Source organism: Oryx dammah, unplaced genomic scaffold (genome assembly GCF_014754425.2).
Source record: "Oryx dammah isolate SB20612 unplaced genomic scaffold, SCBI_Odam_1.1 HiC_scaffold_28, whole genome shotgun sequence".
NCBI classification, from domain to species: Eukaryota; Metazoa; Chordata; class Mammalia; order Artiodactyla; family Bovidae; genus Oryx; species Oryx dammah.
This window is the reverse complement of record NW_024070212.1, coordinates 77,081,471-77,101,639: the sequence shown is the minus strand read 5'-3', so window position 1 is coordinate 77,101,639 and position 20,169 is coordinate 77,081,471.

Genomic DNA, 20,169 nt, shown 5'->3' with positions numbered 1-20,169 from the left:
GCTGTTATAAACATTCATATAGAAGATTTTGTATATAACTAGGAAGGGGATTTCTAGGTCTTACAATAATTTTTTGAGAAATTGCCAAATGTTTATAAAGTGGCTGAGCCATCTTATAATCCCACCAGAAATGAATGAGTGTTCTAATATCTTTACATCCTCACCCACACTTGTTATTGCCATTTGTTATTATTTAGCTATCCTAGTGGGAGTAAGTAGTATCTAACTGTGTTTTGATATGTGTCTGTGCTTAATAATGACTATATCTTTTATGTGCTTATGAACATTTCTTCATAATTTTTTGCAAACTGTCTTTTAAAATGAGTTTTTATTAATTGAGTTCTTTATTTGACACAGATATATGCAGTTATAAGTTATAAGATTTGAAAATATTTTATCCCATTCTATTTGTCTTTCACTTTCTTGATGGTATCATTTGTACACATTAATTTTGGTGTGGTCAAATTTCTATTTTTATCTTTTATCGCTTATGCTTTTGGTATCATATCTAAGAAACAATTGTTGAAACTGATGTCATGAAAACAATAAAACAGTGTTTTGTTTGGAAAATTTTAAGTTTTGGGTATTATATTTAGGTCTATGACACATTTTGAGTTGACTATTGAATAGGTGGTAGGTAGGGGTCCAACCTTACTAATTTAAATGAGGTAACTGGTTTTCTCAGCACCCTTTATTGAAAAGACTATTCTTTCCCCCATTGAACTATCTTGACATCCTTATAGAAAATCAGTTAACCATAGATGGATGAATTCATTTCTGTATTCTCAATTATATTCCACTTATCTATATGTCTGTCCTTATGGTAATACCATACTCTTTTGATTACAAGTTAAGTTTTCCTTCCATGACATTTAACACAATTTATTCTATACATTTGTTTTGTCAGTATACAGCATATAAGAAGTTAGCTTCATCCCTAATCCTATTAGATTTAAAATTTTTGATTTGTTTTAAATTTTTATTGAAATATAGTTGATTTACAATGTTGTGTTTGTTTCAGGTATACAGCAAAATAATTCCATCATATATATATCTATACAGTTTCCTTTATAGGTTATTACAAGATATTGAGTATGGTTCCTTGTGCCATACAGTAAGTCCTTGTTGATTATCTATTTTATATATAGTAGTATGTGTATGTTGAACACAAACTCCCAATTTATCCCCCCTTCCTTTGGATAGCCATGTTTGCTTTATATGTCTGTGAGTCGATTTCTGTTCTGTAAGTTTATTTGTATCATTTTTTATATTCCACATATAAGTGGTATCATACAAGTTAAGTTTTGAAACTGGAAGTGTGAATCCTCCACCTTTGTTTTTCAAAGTGGTTTTTGGCAGTGTGAAATCCCTTGTAATTTTATATGAATTTTAGAATCAGTTTTCCTGTTTATGTAAAGTGAAAAGCCTTTGGGATGTTGATGACGGTTTCATTGAATTTGTATATCACTTTAGGGAGTATTGGCATGTTACCAGTGTTCAGTTTTCCAATCAGTAAACTTGGCATGTCTTTCTATTTATTTAATCTTTAATTTTTTAAAGCAACATTCCATAGTTTTCAGTATACAGGTCTTACATTTCCTTGATGTGCTAGTCTATTAAGGATACTATAACAAAATAGCACCAACTGCTGATGTTTCTTCTGCTGCTGCTGATCAATCTCTATGTCATGTCCAACTCTTTGTCACCCCATGGACTGTAGTCTGCCAGACTCCTCTGTCCATGGGATTTCCCAGGCAAGAGTACTGGAGTGAGTTGTCATTTCCTTCTTTGGGGGATCTTCCTGACCCAGGAATTGAACCCATGTCTCCTGCTTGACAGGCAGATTCTTTACCACTGAGCTACCTAAAAAACCCACCGCCAACAGGGTGCCTTATAAACAACAGAAACGTACTGCTGACGGTTCTGGAGGCTGGGAAGTCTAAGATCAGGGTGCCAGCATGGTTGCTTTCTTGTGAGGGCCCATGTCCTTGTTCATAGCCAACATCTTCTCACTGTGTTCTCAATGGTAGAAGAGGCTAGAGGTCTCACTGGAACCTTTTTCATGTGGCACTGATCCTATTTGTAAGAGCATCATGGTGTAAGCATCTTCTAAAGCGTCTAAAGCATCATGGTGTAAGCATCTTCTAAAGCGTCTAAAGCATCACGGTGTAAACATCTTCTAAAGGGCCCGTTTAGTAATACCATCATATGTGAGGCTTAGGATGTCAATGTATAAATTTTGGGAGGATGCAAACATTCAGACCATATCACTTGATCAAATTTATTCCTAAATATTTTATTCTTTGTGATGTCATTGTAAATGAAATTGTTCTCTCAATTTGATTTTCTGATTGTTTATTGCTAGTGTATAGAAATTGATTTTTGTGTATTCTTCTTATATTCTGAAACCTAACTGAACTCATTTATTAGCTTTAATAGTTTTCTAGCGAATTCCTTAAGATTTTCTATTTTTATCACCAAATAGAGATGTTTCTACTTCTTTCTTTCCAATCATGGTGCCTTTTATTTCTTTTTCTTGCCTAATTGTACTGACTAAAACCCCCAATACAATGTTGAACAGAAGTGATAAGAGCAGACATCCTTTTATTGTTTTTGATTATAAGGGGAAATCCTTTAGTTTCTCACTGTTAAATATGAAGATAGCTGTGGGGTTTTCATAAATTAAGGCAGTTTCCTCCTATTCCTAGTTTGCTGAGTGTTTGTGCTGTGAAACTATGTTGGAATTTTTCATATGCTTTTACTGTCTTTTTTGAGATGATTGCTTGATTTTTATCCTTCACTTTGTGAATATTGTGTATTAATTGATTTTTATATGTTAAACCAACCTTGGATTCCTGGGTTAAATTCCAGTTTTATGCTAACACTTCTTATATCTTGCTGAATTCAGTTTTCTAGTATGTTGTTAAGAATTTTTGCATCTATATTCATAAGGGAATATGATTTTCTTTTCTGGTGATACCTTTGAGTGGTTTTGAAAGTAGGGTTACTGGCTTCACAGAATGAGTTGTAAAGTGTTCCTCTTCTATTTTATTTTTTTAGAAGGGCTTACTAAGAATTTGTGTAAACATTTAAATGTTTAGGAGAATGTAACAGTGAAGTCATCCCGTCCTGGGCTTTTCTTTGTTGGGTGTTTTGGGGTCAGAGGATTTATAGGCAAAGAGGACAGGACGATATACTGGATTTTGACTGTTTTCTCAGAAACAGAAAGCCAAAGTAGCTGGAACTGAAGTGATTCCTCATCGCCTGCATGTTGAAATTTAATCTCTTTAGCTTGGTTCATGACTCTTCCTAATGGGGAACTTGCTTAACCTCTCCAGCCTCATTCATCTCTTGTCACTACTTCTCTCATACTGTAAGCATCATCTATGCTGAACTAATGATAATAAATTATTCTCTTCCAGGCACTATGTTCAGTCTGTAACACAATCTCAGTTAGCAATTCAGTTTCCCAGAAATTAAAGCCCTTCTTATTTCATGACTTTATTCGCAAAGTTCCCACTCTGCAATGACTATGCCTTTTGTTTATCTCTGCTGTATCCCTGCTTCAGTCTTGTGCAGTTACCAAACACCTACTCATGGTTTAAGACTCAAGTGTCACTTTCACTATAAAGACTTTTTACGTTCCCAAATAAAATATCAGTGAAGAGCATCTAACAAATTTGAGTACTTATTCTTAACCTGCTATTCTTGTGTACTATAAATAACTGATGGCAATAACCAAATTTGATTCCTCTCTTTATCTCAAATCTAGTAGAGTGCCTGTCACATAGTAAACATTCAACAAATATTTATTAAACTAATAGACAAACCTAGCTATCTACAATGGGTTTTTCTCCAGCATTGTATACAGCTGAGATGTTATTATGCTTCTCTGTGCTTCTCACAGCACCTGATATGATACTGATAAATGCTCATTGAAGTTAACTCAGCTGCATGACAATTTAATATTATAATGTCAGTAGCACATTTTGAACCCTTCAGTAAAAAGGCGCCATAAAACTTTAAAGTAGCTGTAGAAACTAAAGATGATAAAAATCTATTTGGATGACATCTTTTATTGAAAATACAGAAACAAATCTGTTGTGTTTTCAAACATAATTATACTTGAATATTTTCAGTGTAACAGAGCTGTGTTTGGGGATTCTGGTTATCATCACAACACTGCTTGATACTAGGGGAGGAGAAACTCATTTTAGAAGCTTTTCAGTGACAAGTTTTGTTTTCTGTACCTGGAAGCTATCCCCAGTGCTGTTTACTTTAATGTCTTGGAATATGGAAAACTCAGTGTCATTGTAGGGGGGTCCACACTGGGAGGAGAACATTTAGTATAGCTTACATTCTCCCTGTCACAAGACATAGGGGGCAGTAGGAGTGGCAGCATTACCTGTAGTACCAGTGACAATACATCACTGCTACCTAAGTAAGGTCTGTGCTTTTTAGCATGAATATTTGGGGTTTGTATTAGAGTTTTCCAGAGAAACAGAAATAATAAGATATATATATATATGTATGAATCCATAGTGAAGAAGAGGGAAGCCTGGCATGCTGCAGTCCATGGGGTCACAAAGAGTCAGACATGTCTTAGAGACTGAACAACAGTATATATTTATCTATATGGAGTTTTTCTTTTCTTAACTAAGGAATTGGTTCACATGATCATGGGTCCTGGCAAATCCAAAGTTTGTAGGGCTGGCCGGCAGGCTAGATTGATAATACAGTCATAACACAAATAGAAGGCTAGAAACTCAGGTAGGCGTTAATGCAGCAGCTTTGAGGCAGGATCTTCTGGGAAACCTGTTCTTGCTCTTAAAGCCTTTGACTGCTTAGATGAGATCCAACTCACACTACTGGGGATAATGTCCTTTAAGTCAACTGACTGTAGATGTTAACTACATCTACAAAACACCTCAGAGATGTATAGATCAGTGTTTGATTAAATATAGATTCTGTAGCCTAGCCAAGTTGATACATAAAGCAAATCATTACAAAGTTCTTTGTCACTTGGGCCTGCCTCTCTCCCATTTCACAACTTTGCATGCCTTTTTATGCCCACACTTCCCTGCCTTCTGGTGCCTTTGCTGCCCACCCCATGCCCCCTCTAGAGGCTTTCTCCTTCTCTAGATCAGCTATCAGATTCCTCCTTTTCTCCCTTTAGACCCAATGCAAATACCCTTTGCCTTCACAAATCTTGGCCACTTTCCTGTTTAGATATCATCTCTCCTTCTCTAAAACCCCCAACAGATTTCCTGGCAGTATAGTCAACCTTGGCTTCATATTATTCTAAAGTTTATTCACAGCAATCACCCTCCTCCAGGTGGCCTGAAGGAATAAAAAACCTCATGCTTTTTTGTTTTGTTTCAAATTTTTTATCATCTCTGGTGTATAGAGTTTTCATTCCTGTACTGATCTTTATACTTTCTCTTTGCCAGGCCCTGTGCTAACTGCCCAGGTATGTAAAGAGCAATTAGACAAGTTTTCAGCACTTTGAGAGTTTATAGCCCAGTAAGGAGAGTGAATAAGTAACCTGTAGGTGTCCATCAGTATTTGCTGAACTGAATCACTTCCTGCTGTAAAAGTGTGATCACTTTCCCCTCACTGTCTCCTCACCTTAATCCTCCTACACACAGACATTAGCCAGAGCAGACAGCCGGCCGGTAGTGGGCTGGAAATTCTGTCCTCATAAAACCTGTAAAGGAATATTGTGTGTGGTATGATCTGAGGAGCATCAAAGCAGTGAACTGATCCAAAAATAGCTCTGTTGCTAAGATGTGTAATGCTTGATATACTACCATTAGGAATCCTCTCATTTGGGTTTGGAGTTATCCAGTCTCCAAATGTATCTGGGAGATACTACTTAATACATGATATCTCCTGGTACCTCCTTTAAAATTCCTTTCTCTTCCTTCTTTAGCTCTGAATCATCTCCTTTAAGGGACCTAACTGGCCCTCCCTGAAGACTCTCACCACCTTGAGGAGTTAGGGACTTCTACTCTGGGTCTCCACAGCACTCTGCCTATTACAACATACATTTTCCCTCCTTTGTTGTTTAGCTGTTTATTCGCCCAAGCTGCCCACTAAACTGAGCTCTTAAAGGAAAAAATGGAGTCTTCACCTCTGTTATCCCAACATTTAGCATAGTAGCAGACACACAGTGGGATGCTCTGGAAGGATTCCTGGTATGACTAAGTGGTTCTTTGGTAGAAAGAGCCCTGTGCATATCTAGAGGATAGGCTAGATGAAAGGGAATCAAAGGGCAAAGATAGAGGGCATTTAAGAAAAGAGTCCTTAAGGAAACAACTTTAGTGCCTGGGGGCATCCTTGATCCTGCTTTTTGCTGTTGTCCACTTTTTGCTTTCATTCATGGATAAAGCGCCTTGTGAATTAAACATGCTTTTTTCTTTTGTTCTATGAAACACAATCTAAAGCACTGTCAGCTGGCAGCTTTTTCTCAAAGCATTTGTTGAATGTAAAAGTGGCTACATATGCTTCACTTATAAAAGCAAAATACTTTCAAAATATCTTTTATTTCTGCTCGAATTGAGACCATAAACCTTTTCTCTTGCTTGTCTCTCCCATCCTCCACCTTTTGCCTTTGCTCAAAGTATAAGCTAGTAAAGATGGCCAACAAAGTATTTTTTCCCAAGTCCTCTATAGCTGCAAGAAACACAGACATAAGCAAGTTTTCTCAAGTAATAGGGCTAGCATTTTTAAGGTGCGTATAGATTGGAGCTGAAGCCAAGATGCCCTCGGAGTCCTGTGTTCTTATCTGTTGCTCTCTCATTAGCTGACTGAGCTCTATGTTTCTCATGATGTCTCCTCTGTAGATACGCTCCATTTGCCTCTTGCTCCTCTTCCCCTACATGTCTCTTCTCTTTTCTCATATCTTCTGCTTACCTGTAATTTCTTCTCTTGCACAGCTTCAAGTGACCAGTCGTGGCTACCCCAGATGCTGACTACCTTATGACGTTTAAGCTTTAAAACATATGCCTCCAAATAGCCTCTGGTTCATAAAAATTTTAATTTTTCCACAAATGTATTTTTCAAATTAATTTTTTAGCAGATTTGATCCATATATTGGTTAATTTCCCATAACGCAATCACAAGTCGGTCCTATATTGTAGCTACCTGTCAGTTATTGTGTATCTGTGTGTGTCTGGCTCTTTGGCAGGGACTGTAGTCTGTCAGGCTCCTCTGTCCATGGAATTTTCCAAGCAAGAATACTGGTGTGATTTACCATTTCCTATTCCAGGAGATCTTCCAAACCCAGGGATCAAACCTGCATCTTTTGCTTCTCCTGAATTGGCAAGCAGATTCTTGACCACTGCCACCTGGGAAGCCCATCAGTTATTACCACTAGTTATTTATTATATGTTTATGTTAGAATATATATTATACTTCATTCTAGTCATATATGTATTTTAAAATATAAATGTAATATAATTATTACTGCTAGAGCAGAGTTAAATTTTCTCTTGTTATTTTCCCCAGAACCTAGCACAATTCCTGGCACCCTGTAGGTACTCCAGATATTGAATGCATGGATAAATGAGGCTCCTGACACCCATGCTTCTCACTCACCCTCTTCTAATGCACCTTCAAAAAAGTAATCATTCCAGAACACCAAACTGTGATAGTTCCTGTTTAAAATTACTAATGACTTTTATCATCCAAATCAGTATGAAGATATTTATTGCCCACTTCTCCAGCTTTATTCCCGCCCCCCTTATATTTCTTGCCCTTATATTTTTACAAAGCCAAAGTCACTCATTAAATATATTACGCTGTTCCATGTCTTGCCTTTGTACATGGAAGAATCAATAGAAATGCAAAGTATAGGACAGAGTGAAGAGGCTCTTGGAGATAGGTTGATAAGATGTCTAAATGCTTTAGGAAAGGAAAGGAGAGTGAAAGTTGCTCAGTTGAGTCCAACTCTTTGTGACCCCATGAACCATACAGTCCATGGAATTCTCCAGGCCAGAATACTGGAATGAGTAGCTGTTCCCTTCTCCAGGAGATCTTCCTAACCAGGATTGAACCCTGGTCTCTCTTATTGCAGGCAGCTTCTTTACCGCCCTGGATTAAGCCCAGGTCTCCATCATTACAGGCAGATTCTTTACCAGCTGAGCCACTAGGGAAGACCAGGAATACTGGAGTGGGTAGCCTATCCCTTCTCCAGGGATCGTCCCAACCCAGGAGTCGAACCAAGGTCTACTGCGCTGTAGGTGAATTCATTACCAGCTGAGCTATCAGGGAAGCCCCTAAATGCTTTAACTAATGTATAAATCTCACAAAACTTACCACTGCCTTCTACATAATAAGCATTTGGTATGTTCTTACTAGAGTGGATTAAAAAGTGGCATTCATGTTTTTATCTTGCCTCAGATCCAGTAGGAATGAGTGAATGAAAGAAACCTAAAAGAATGAGTTCATGAACAACAGTTTCATCTTTTCTGAAACTCAATGGCTGTTATTGTGACTAACAAAGTGACTCTTGTGAGTTGAACACTAACAAAAAGTAATAAGAAGAGTGTTTATGATGTCATCATAAATATTTATAAAAGGGACATGATGTAGTGTTCTGTGAAATGTAGGTTATGAAAAGTTAGACTGTGAATGTTCATTTAAGTTAAATCACTAAACACCTGAAACTTGTATAGTGTTTTCTGATTTACAGAGCACACTCACATTGATTATCTTATTTAAATTTAAATTTCTCAACCTCCATTGGACTATTGTCTTCAGAGTGTAAACACTCTATAATATTTCCATCCTTAAGATTGCCTCTCTGGACCTCATATTCCCCATCAGAAACAACTGCTATGTGTCTTCTTTTTTACAACAAAAAGAAGCTGTGACTGTCTCCGTCTACTTTCTTATCTGACATTCTCTCCTTAGTCAACTCAGATCTGATTTTCATCCCCACAACTCCACTGAAATTGCTTTTATTCACATAATTAGGAATATACCTCATCTATACCTTATCTATTTACTCCCTCCTCTTCAAAACATTCTTCTTCACCTATCTTCAGACACAATATATTGCCCTGATTTTCTAACTACTCACTGGCTCATCCTCCTTCTCCATCTTGTCATAGTCTACACTTATGAGTCTACACTATGAGGTTCCTAAGGTAACCTCAACCAAATCCTTGTTTTTACTATTGTCTGCAACCTGGTGACTCCCGCATTAATATCTTCAACCCAGTTCGCGCCTTAAGGTTCCAAATTTGTGTATCCGAGAATCTTCTCAACTCTCTCTCTAGATAAGCATCTCAAGCTTATATTTCTAAAACAAAATTCTGGAAAATCCTCTTCTAGTACTAGTGCTCCCCTTCTTGAGAAGTGGTACTAAATTCATCCAGGTGCCCTAGCCAAACATCTAGATGTCATTGGTAATGCCTCTTTCTTCAGGCCGAATATTTCATCAATCAGTAAGTCTTCATTAACTCTACCTTATGATGTTACCTGCAATCTGACTACCTATTACCATCTCTGCCTCTACCAGTCTAGGTAAAGCCAACATTATCACCAGCGTGGACTTCTGAAATACCCTTCTAACTGGGGTCTCTGCTCCCTTTCTTTCCCCTAGTTATTCTGTTCTCCACTGAACAGCCAAGGTAGTCATTTTAAATGTAGAAACACTCATGGGATTCGTTTCTCATTCTATTTAAAACTCACAGTCTCTTTCAGAACCTATGACGTCTACTTCTTCCTTTTCCAGGTTTATTTCTACCTTAAGGTATTGGCACTTACTAGTCCTGTCTGGAATATTCTTTTACCACATTTTCCCATGATTCACTACCTGAATTCCTTCTGATTTTACTCAAAGTTATCTTCCCCCACAATTCCATGTCCCGTAACTCACTTTATTTTTTTCTTATTCACTTGTCAATATATAATATATTTGATTAATTCATTATCACCTCTATTTTTCTCAGTAGAACATCAGTCCAGGTGTTGTGTTATTTCAAGAGGCCCAACAAATATTTGTTGAATGAATGAGTTCAGTTCAGTTCAGTCGCTCAGTCATGTCTGACTCTTTGTGACCCCATGAACTGGGGTCATGCCAGGCCTCCCTGTCCATCACCAACTCCTGGAGTCCACCCAAACCCATGTCCATTGAGTCAGTAATGCCATCCAGCCATCTCATCCTCTGTCGTCCCCTTCTCCTCCTGCCCTCAATCTTTCCCAGCATCAGGGTCTTTTCCAATGAGTCAACTCTTTACGTGAGGTGGCCAAAGTATTGGAGTTTCAGCTTGAGCATCAGTCCTTCCAGTGAACACCCAGGACTGATCTCCTTTAGGTTGGATCTCCTTGCAGTCCAAGGGACTCTCAAGAGTCTTCTCCAACACCACAGTTCAAAAGCATCAACCCTTCAGCGCTCAGCTTTCTTTATAGTCCAACTCTCACATCCATACATGACCACTGGAAAAACCATAGCCTTGACTAGATGGACCTTTGTTGGCAAAGTAATGTCTCTGTTTTTTAATATGCTGTCTAGGTTGGTCATAGCTTTCCTTCCAAGGAGTAAGCGTCTTTTAATTTCATGGCTGCAATCACCATCTGCGGTGATTTTGGAGCCCAGAAAAATAAAGTCAGCCACTGTTTCCAATTTTTCCCATCTATTTGCCATGAAATGATGGGGCCAGATGCAACTTGAACCTAAATCCTGTGACTAGAGATTGAGTATTTTTTTTCCCTAACCCTAAAGAATAGTGATCATCTTTGCATTTTACGATATCTCCAGAATATTCTGAGGAAATATTTTGAGAAGCTTGACTTCAGATTTTTGTAGATAAATGAGGATTTGTTGTATTAGTGCAATGATGTAATTGCAGTTGGGGTTGGTGTGGTGCAGGCTTGTGATAGGAACATCGGTAGCATTCCATTGGCTCAGAGTCACCTCACTAGTGCTCCACTGTGTAGATTTTTGCATAATGCCAAAAGTGGCAGGAAAAAAATCACCCTAAAAAGTAGAACTTCTTAGATTTAAAATTTTGACACTAAGTGCAGTGTATTATTTCCATGTTACAGATGTAAACCTTTCTCTAAGTTACAGAGAAATTAAATTGTTTGTTACCTGTTAATTGGAAAAATGTGACTTGAATTTAGGTCTGTGGGTATCTGACCACTGCCCCCTCCTCCGTTGTCCACCACATCGCATTGCCACAGCTTTCTACTCCTCTAAAGGAGCTAGCACTGAGCCAATACTTTAACATTGGCACAGTCTGCTTAGGGATTTGTTATTGCTGTTGTTCGTTTGCTCTTTGTATCAAGTATAGTTATAGAGAAAATTTTCTAGCTATCCAAGTGGCCCCACACAAGTCTCTGCTTAAGTTTCTTTATTTGCAAAATGACCAAGTTGGAGTCAATGACCTCTGAGATAATTTTTTTCTCATGGAAAATTTTCTAAAGATCTTAGTGCCTCTGAAGATCTAATTATACTGACTGTGCCTCTGAGATTTATTTAAATATGAAAACAAAGAGCCATCAAGAGGAGGTTCTCCATTAGCCTTCATGATCAGAAGCCAAGTTGGCTTCCAGCCCTCCAGCAATAATTCCAGAGTGGTGCTGTCAGAACATCAATATGTTATTATTTCCAGATCAGAGTCCTATCCTAAAGTACAAGTGTGCATTGTCAGGAAGGAATTTAAAAATATCCAAGTACATCTGATCTTTGGAAAGATGAAAAACCCAGTTCTTTTCTTTTCTTGAAAATTATACTACATACTCCCAAATCATAAAAACACATTATTTTGGAATGGTTCCTATGAGTACCTTTCTTGGCATTCAAATTGGGTGCTTGACAACCCCCACAGAACATCTGGAACTCTCTAGATAACCACGCTGAGAGGTGAAATCAGTGTGGTAAAGCTCATTTCAGCACAGACATGCACAAACAGGCACAGGTGTGCAAACTTGAGCAGAAACAGACACACACATGCACACAGAGTGGCCTTTGTTTTCTTTGGAATCTGTTCTTAGGCTGGGAAATTGTTTCCCATGGACGCCTTTTGATATCAGCCAAGTCTAAAGTATTGGGATCATCTTACTCTAAGTGTGTTTCTGGTTTAACACTCTATTCTTTGGATAAGAAAATCACTTCGTGTTTTTAGAATCTCTTTGCTAAAGAGATTTGCTACAGAAGCTCAAATTATTTTTCAATTCATATGTATATGGTATTTTATTGTTTACCAAGGGTTTGCATTGCAAACGAAGTTATCTACCAAACCTGTGAAGTTGGTGGTAACTATTATTTATGTACCGTGTGTGCTGTGCTTAGTCATTCAGTTGTGTCTGACTCTTTGAGACCCCATGAACTATAGAGCAGCAGGCTCCTCTGTCCATGAGGATTCTCCTGGCAAGAACACTGGAGTGAGTTGCCATACCTTCCTCCAGGGGATCTTCCCAACCCAGGGATGAACCCAGGTGTCCCGCATTGCAGGTTTCTTTACCATCTGAGCCATCAGGGAAGCTCTACTATTAAAGATGAAGACTCTGATGGTATCCATGACTCATCCTGGGACATATAACTAATAAGTGGTGGAGCTTCTGATAGCACAGAGCAAGGGCTTTAAAGCCAAAAATATCCAGACTGGATTCCTAAGTTCTCGCAGTAGTTACGTGACCTCCAGTAGGTAACTTCATCTCTTGCATCTTTGGTTCTATTATCTTAAGAATGGAATTAATGATATCAAAATTGCATAAGCTTCTTTGGAGAATTAAATAAGAAACCATATAAAGCCTTTAACACTCATCGCTGCCAATGTGGGTACTTATCAATGCCAAGTAGGTATTCATCAAATGACTCTAGTTTTAATCCAAGAGCTTTTACTGCTGAAAAAAAAAAAAAAACAACAGTGCTCTAGTCAATGTTGGTATCATGGGGGTCTTTGTAATCTCCACACTTTTATTGCACTGAATGGTCAGGGCTGAGGTGCTTTGAGACTCTTTAAGGATTTTCCACAACCTCAGTTTACACTTAATTGAAAATTAACGCATGGGACAAGCTGTGCTCTCACAAAGTTCTTTAGCAGTAAGGTTCATGGACTTATCTACTTCGCATTCTATCAATCTGGTGACACTTTACTCTCATACACATATAGAATCTAACCATCTGTGGCTTCTGGGCAAGGGTAAGCAGCTGTTCCATAGTCTGTTGATGCTGCCATCTGGGATTAGTATCTAACAGAGCAGGTACACTTTGTTAGAACATAAATCGGACCTCAGATAAACCAACTAGTTTCCCTCTGTTCTGTGACTATAGATCTCAGCTTGCTGCCCAATCTATCCTGGTTTCTGGTCACAGTGCATGGATGATATGGTGCTGGACCCAAGGTAAACTGAGAAATGACTTAAGGTATGACTTAAGTTACTACTAGGATAATGGATTGGAGAAGGCAATGGCACCCTACTCCAGTACTCTTGCCTGGAAAATCCCATGGACGGAGGAGCCTGGTAGGCTGCAGTCCATGGGGTCACCAAGAGTCGGGCACGGCTGAGCGACTTCACTTTCACTTTTCACTTTCATGCATTAGAGAAGGAAATAGCAACCCACTCCAGTGTTCTTGCCTGGAGAATCCCAGGGACGGGGGAGCCTGGTGGGCTGCCATCTATGTGGTTGCACAGAGTCGGACACGACTGAAGCGACTTAGCAGCAGCGGCAACAGGATAATGGATAGATGAATTACCTATTGTGTTCCTGTTTGTGAGACACAGAAGACCCAGTTCAACATGACTTGAAATCAGTTAGCCATACTGTAGTTATGGGTAATTTATCAAACTTTCTGTGGTTTCAGTTTTCAATATTTTAAATAGAGGTAATAATATGGAGATATGAATAATATGGATTAAATGATAATAAGTTCAAAGTGCTTACTTAACCCAATGTTTGTCATATAGTAAATAGTCAATGAATACGAACCATTGTTATTGCCATTGATTTTCTTGTTGAGCCTCAGAAGCAAGATACAAAAAACTTCCCATATTTATAACAACTTCCCATATTTATAACAATCATGAAAACTTTTGTCAAACAGTTTTATTTATAAACATTCTCAAGAACTGTAATTTCTTACTAGAAGAGCACAACTTTGAAGTAAAATAAAAACTGTGCTCAAATTTCTTTGCTGCTTCCTACTAGCTAAAGGATTGGGCAACTTAATTCTCCATGAGATTAATCTGCATAGTGGAATTAACAATACCTTCCTCAAATGGTATTGTGATAAGATTGCTTGGGTGGCAATACCTAGCATATGCCTAATACACTGATATTTGATGAGATTGAATCTGAATCTCAGTTTCCTTATCTATAAAATGAAAATTAGACATTTATCCCCAGAAGACTGTAATGAGGATTAAATGCAACAAAATATGTGAAAGCTCTTTGTAAAACTCCAAAGTACAATGAAAAGGTATTATTTCATCATCATTATTAATCTCATTACTATCATTTAAAATAATAATACTAGTATTACTCATATACAAATAATAATAGTAGTAAATAATTAATGATAATAAGTGATAATAATTATTGCTTATTACTACTGTTAATCATTATTATTGCCTTTACTATTTCTAGGTCAACTAGTATAGCATCTGTTTTTTCATATCAAATAAATCCTACCCATGTAAGGATATGGCCTGAAAATAATTTTTCAAATTCTTTAGCCCTTAAGATTTCATTCAGAGCCACATTTATTGAAAGATACTTGAACCAATAAAATCACATTTCAGTATGTAAAATTGTTTCTAAATGAAATGATTTTTTGGGCTTTCCTGGTGGCTCAGACAAGAAAGCATCTGCCTGCAATCTGGGAGAACTGAGTTTGATCCCTGGGTCTGGAGGATCCTCTGGAGAAGGAAATGGCAACTCATTCTAGTACGCTTGTCTAAACTCCATGGACAGAGGAGCCTGGTAGGCTACAATCCATGGGATCGCAGAGTCTGGCATGACTGAGCAACTTCACTCTTTTTGAAATGATTTTTTAACGTCATTGAAAAAACTAGTGAGGTTTCAAATTAGTGAAATAAAATAAGTGTGCCCTATTTAAGTACTTAAAACTGCCTAGCTGCCTTTCACACTTCAGATTTTCAGCGCCAGCCTGGGAATATCTGTACCAGGCACTGGTGCATGACTTATTACTGAATGAAAAACAGCCTGCCCAGGGAAAGCTGTTTGGTGTCTTTCATGCTATAAGCTGTTGATGGATGGCCTACGTGTCTCAGTGGTATCAGTTAACATTTTTTTCCCCTGTTGGTTTTCCTCCTTGTGAGCTTTAAGCACAAATTTTAAGATGTGTTGGTCTGTAAGTATGCAAGTCTCTGCCATTCTTTTTCTTCCATTTATTTCTTGATGTAGCCCAGCCCCCTCAGCTGGAAACTGGGGTGCACTCCATCATTAAGACATGTTTTAGTAGAAATTCAAAAGAAAGCCACTTTGCAGGCATAATCCTAGAGTAATACATTTTGTATATACATTCTTTTTTTCCCCCCATTGTGAGGAATTTCTATTACCAGTAGTTCAGCTTCTATGAAAAGATGAACAATCTCTGTTATAGGTAGCAGGTCATCCTGCACATGAAATACAGAGTCAGAGGATTTAGGTTTGGACTCTTGACTCTGGGATGTTCTAGAAGAATGACAGTGAGCTTAGTTTCTTCAACTTGCTTGTGAATTCTTGTGTTGCCACTCTCATCATTTATGCCCTTGGGCTTCACTGAGATCATAAACTTTTGTGCTTCCCAGGACATTAAGAAGTGGAAAGACAATTATTAGAATGGGAGAAAACATTTGTAAATTATATATCAGATAAAGTATTTGCAGAATATATGAAGAATTCTCACACGCTAGCAAAGTAATGCTCAAAATTCTTCAAGCCAGGCTTCAACAGTATGTGAACTGTGAACTTCCAGATGTTCAAGCTGGATTTAGAAAAGGCAGAGGAATCTGAGATCAAATTGCCAACATCTGCTAGATTATCGAAAAAGCAAGAAAATTCCAGAAAAAAAACATCTACTTTTGCTTTATTGACTATGTCAAAGCCTTTGACTGTGTGTATCACAGCAAACTGTGGAAAATTCTTCAAGAGATGGGAATACCAGACCACCTGATGTGCCTCCTAAGAAATGTATATGCAGGTCAAGAAGCAACAGTTAGAACTGGACGTGGAACAACAGACTGGTTCCAGATCGGGAAAGGAGTACATCAAGGCTGTATACACCCTGCTTATTTAATTTATATGCAGAGTACATCATGAGAAATGCCGGGCTGGATGTAACACAAGCTAGAATCAAGATTGCTGGGAGAAATACCAATAACCTCAGATATGCAGATGATACCACCCTTATGCAAGAAAGTGAAGAAGAACTAAAAAGCCTCTTGATGAAAGTGAAAGAGGATAGTGAAAAAGTTGGCTTAAAACTCAACATTCAGAAAACTAAGATCATGGCATCTGGTCCTATCACTTCATGGCAAATAGATGGGGAAACAGTGGCAGACTTTATTTTTTTGGGCTCCAAAATCACTGCAGATGGTGACTGAATTTAAAAGACACTTGCTCCTTGGAAGAAAAGTTATGACAAACCTAGACAACATATTAAAAAGCAGAGACATTACTTTACCAACAAAGGTCCATCTAGTCAAAGCTATGGTTTTTCCAGTAGTCATATATGAATGTGAGAGTTGGATGATAAAGAAAGCTGAGCGCCAAAGAATTTATGCTTTTGAACTGTTTTAGAGAAGACTCTTGAGAGTCCCTTGGACTGCAAGGAGATCCAACCTGTCAGTCGTAAGGAAACCAATCCTGAATGTTCATTGGAAGGACTGATGCTGAAGCTAAAACTGAAACTCCAGTACTTTGGCCACCTGATGCAAAGAACTGACTCATTGGAAAATACCCTGATGCTGGGAAAGATTGAAGGTTGGAGGAGAATGGGATGACAGAGGATGAGATGGTTGGATGGCATCACTGATGCGATGGACATGAGGTTGAGTAGGCTCCGGGAGTTGGTGATGGACAGGGAGGCCTGGTGTGCTGCAGTCCCGGGGTCGCAAAGAGTCGGACATGACTGAGCAACTGAACTGAACTTAAAACTACAATAAAAAGTCAAATAATCCAACTTGAAAACAGGCAAAGTATTTGAATATACATTTTTCTAAAGAAAATGCACAAATGGCAAAAAACCACATGAAAATATACTGATCATTATTTATTAGAAAAATGCAAATCAAAACCACAGTGAGAAACCTGTTCACACCCACTAAAATGCCTATAAAAAAGACAAACAATTACACATGTTGCAGAGGATGTAGAGAATGTAGACTCCTCAGACATTTTTTTTATTTTTATTTTTATTGAAATATAGTTGTTTTACAATGCTGTGTTTGTTCCAGGTGTATAGCAAAGTGATGCAGTTATACATATACAGATATATATCTATATTTATATTCTTTTTTAGATTCTTTTCCATTATACATTAATACAAGATATTGAATACAATTGTCTGTGCCATACAGTAGGCTGTTATTGGTTATCCACTCCACATAGAGTAGTGTGTATAGTCCCAAACTCTTAATTTATTCTTCCTGTAAGTTTGTTTTTCGATTCTATTTCTGTTTTGTAAATAAGTTCAATTCCACATGTAAGTGCACATCATATATTTGCTGTTCTCTGTCTGACTTAAATTGCAATAATTATGACAATTTCTAAGTCCATCCATTTTGCTACAAATGGCATTATTTCACCCCTTTATGGCTGAGTAATATTCCATTGTATATATGTACCATACCTCCTTTATCCATCCCTCTATTGATGGACATTTAGGTTGCTTCCTTGTCTTGGCTATTGTAAAAAGTGCTGCTATGAACATTGGGTGCATATAGTTTTTCAAAGTATAGTTTTCTCCAGATATATGCTCAGAAGTGGGATCTCTGGATCATACAATAGCTCTAGTTTTAGTTTTTAAGGAATTTCCATACTATTCTGCCTAATTGTTAGACCAATTTATATTCCTACCAACTATATAGGTGGGGAAGTTTCAGACATTTCTGATGACACTGAAAAACGGTACAGCCATTTTGGAAATGACTTGAGTATTCCTCAAAATGTAAAGCATAGAGGTATGATATGACTCAGCAATTTCACTCCTAGATATATCCAGGAAAAATGCAAGCATACTTTTGCACAAAAACTTTTATGTGAGTGTTCATAGGAGCATTATTGATACAAAATAGCCAAAAGGGGAAACAACAGAAATGGCAATCAACATATATTCATTTCTGTGATATATGCATAAGTGGAATATTTTTAGCAAAAAAGAGGAACAAAGTACTGATACATGCACAACATGAATGAACCTTAAAAACTTTATGGTATAAGTGAAAAAAGTTACATATTATATGATTACATTTACATGAAATTTTCAGAATAGGCAAATCCATAGAAATAGAAGGTTGGTTAGTGATTGCCAAGGGCTAGGGGAGAGGTAAGTGGAGATGAGATTTCTTTTCAGTGTGATGAAAATGTTCTAAAATTGGATAATGGTGATGGTTGCACAACAGTGAATAAAATAAAGATTTTGAATTGGACACTTGATAAAGTTGAATTTTATGGCATGTAAAGTATATCTCAATAAAGAAAAAAAAAAAAAAACAGGATGCAGAACTGTAAAAAAATAAAAAATAAGGAACATAAGTTTTTGGTAGTCCTATGGAATTAAAATAGAATATAAGGTACCTTTCTTTTCTGTTTCTAAAAGTAACAGCATAGTCTCTTGTGGCAGTAGTTGTGGCAGTGAATTAGGCATATATCTTTCAAATTCCCCTTATCAGGTTTTACTAGATCAGTTCAGTTCAGTTGCTCAGTCATGTCTGACTCTTTGTGACCCCATGGACTGCAGCACGCCAGGCTTCCCTGTCCATCACCAACTCCAGGAGCTTGCTCAGATTCATGTCCATCAAGTCGGTGATGCCATCCAACCATCTCATCCTTTGTCATCCCCTTCTCTTCCTACGTTCAATCATTCCCAGCATCAGGGTCTTTTCCATTGAGTCAGTTATTTGTATCAGGTGGCCAAAGTATTGGAGCTTCAGCATCAGCATCAGTCCTTCCAATGAATATTCAGGACTGATTTCCTTTATGATTGACTGGTTTGATCTCCTGGCTATCTAGGGACTGTCTTCTCCAACACCACAGTTCAAAAGCATCAATTCTTCAGCGCTCAGCTTTCTTTAACTTTCAACTCTCACATCCATACATGACTACTGCAAAAACCATAGCTTTGACTAGATGGCCTTTTCTTGGTAAAGTAATGTCTCTGCTTTTTAGTATGCTGTCTAGGTTTGTCATAGCTTTTCTTCCAAGGAGTAAGCATCTTTTAATTTCATGGCTGCAGTAACCATCTGCAGTGATTTTGAAGCCCAAGAAAATAGTCTCTTACTGTTTCCATGGTTCCCCCATCTATTTGCCATAAAATGATGGGACTGGATGCCATGATCTTAGTTTTTTGAATGTTGAGTTTTAAGCCAGCTTTTTCACTCTCCTCTTTCATTTTCATCAAGAGGCTCTTTAGTTCCTCTTTGCTTTCTGTCGTAAGGATAGTGTCATCTGCACTTCTGAGGTTATTGATATTTCTCGCTGCATTCTTGATTCCAACTTGTGCTTCATCCAGTCTAGCCTTTGATAATTTTATATTTCCTTCATAATCTAAAAACAATCCTTTTTAGCATTTTCAAAAGCCATCATGCTGTCTGTTTGTATTGAATGAACTACATTCCTCCATGCTGCTCTATTCTGTTTAGTCCTTCTCAACAATTATATTCCCCTCTAAACGACAAGAGGAAATAAAGGCTTTTCCTATAGGCTTCCTATAGGAGATCTACTGGAGTATTCATCCTGACCCAACATATTATTTTCATAAAAATTTTTCTGTTTAATTATGAACTGGGCCAACTACCTTCTTTGTTGTTAGCTATAAGCTTGTGAATTAGCACTTGTTTTTATTCATTTATTAATGAATTCATTTTTCAATAAACATTAGTTAAGCACCTGCTTTGTGCTAGGTACTAAAGTAGGTTCTGGCAACGAAACATCAGGAATCTTGTTTCTCTTGGAGTCATATTGTAGTGGGAGGATACAGAGGACACAAA